General features: G+C 48.8%; 1 non-coding gene across 1 annotated transcript; it reads left to right on the forward strand.

The window, feature by feature from the left end:
- Positions 1-381: 381 nt before the first annotated feature.
- TRNAH-GUG (transfer RNA histidin (anticodon GUG)) lies at positions 382-453 on the forward strand. The gene has a single exon. It is a non-coding gene; the product is annotated as a tRNA-His (tRNA).
- The last annotated feature ends 708 nt before the right edge of the window (positions 454-1,161 follow it).

The following is a 1,161-nucleotide window of genomic DNA, read 5'->3' on the forward strand; positions in this document are numbered from 1 at the left end:
CAGGAATGCCCCCGTCTCATCACTCGGATCACCTAAGCAATCTGAGCCGTCGACCAGCCTACTGTGCGCCCCGTAGATAGAGCGAGATTAACATTCCCATGTGCCCTTTGAATCTGCTCACCATGTGCCATTTGCCAACATTCCCATCAAATATACCAACATGTCACGCTAACATTTTCTTGCAGCCACGACTGATCAAGAACCGGCGACCACCGCATCATCGGCAAAGCACATGAGAAGCTCGAGCACCACAGGGCCCGATCTGTCCACATCAAAGGCTTTTTTGATCAAATTTTGCACGCCAAGGGTTGTCACACATCTACCGTGTCACGTTTGAGAAAGAATGTCCTAATAAAGTAAGGCCGAGAAGCCAGCACCAAAGTGGCTGTAGTTTAGTGGTGAGAATTCCACGTTGTGGCCGTGGAGACCTGGGCTCGAATCCCAGCAGCCACACTTCATATTTTTTTCTTTTCGCGAAACAGAGGCTGACGACACGACTTGCATGAACGCTCGGCCTTGCGTTCCCCGTATCTTCACCCATCTCACTCTGACTTGGTCTCCAGCACACTGCACACAATCAACTTGTGTTCCCCTTCATCTGCAACCCGATCTCCAGAGGACGATCTGTCGCCTCGCCCCAAGGTCGTGCTGCTCACATGCAAATAATTCCAGGCACCCTCCCTACATCTGCTTCCAGCTTCAGATCTTTCTGATGATCAACCTTGTCGGTCGTGTAAAAGGACGCCGATGGTTTTTACTGAAATCGGCTCGATCTTGGGTTAGGTGTATCTGACGGCTAATCTCTGTCGAACGTGCACCTCGCATTCCACTTGTACTAGTATTTTCCTTGGTCTGCACCTCTGTGCCCCGATCCATAGATGATCTCAGTCTGTCAGATCCTGATGCCGTATTGCTCACATGCGATTGATTCCAAACTGTGCAGTACGCACTCTGATAGCGAGGATGATTTTCATTTGTACTAGTAAAACAGAAGGCCGGCCGGCATAATATACACAGTAATTAGACCGAGCTCTCGGCTGCTGGCTGGCAACATCATTTTTTTTAAATAAGGCAAAAGATTTACTATTTTCATTGATTAAGAGAAAAGAGAGAAGGTTTGCACTTATGCCAGCAACGCGGGGAAGAAAACGGGAAGTCCTT

Source organism: Triticum aestivum, chromosome 5A, assembly GCF_018294505.1.
Source record: "Triticum aestivum cultivar Chinese Spring chromosome 5A, IWGSC CS RefSeq v2.1, whole genome shotgun sequence".
Lineage (NCBI taxonomy): Eukaryota > Viridiplantae > Streptophyta > Magnoliopsida > Poales > Poaceae > Triticum > Triticum aestivum.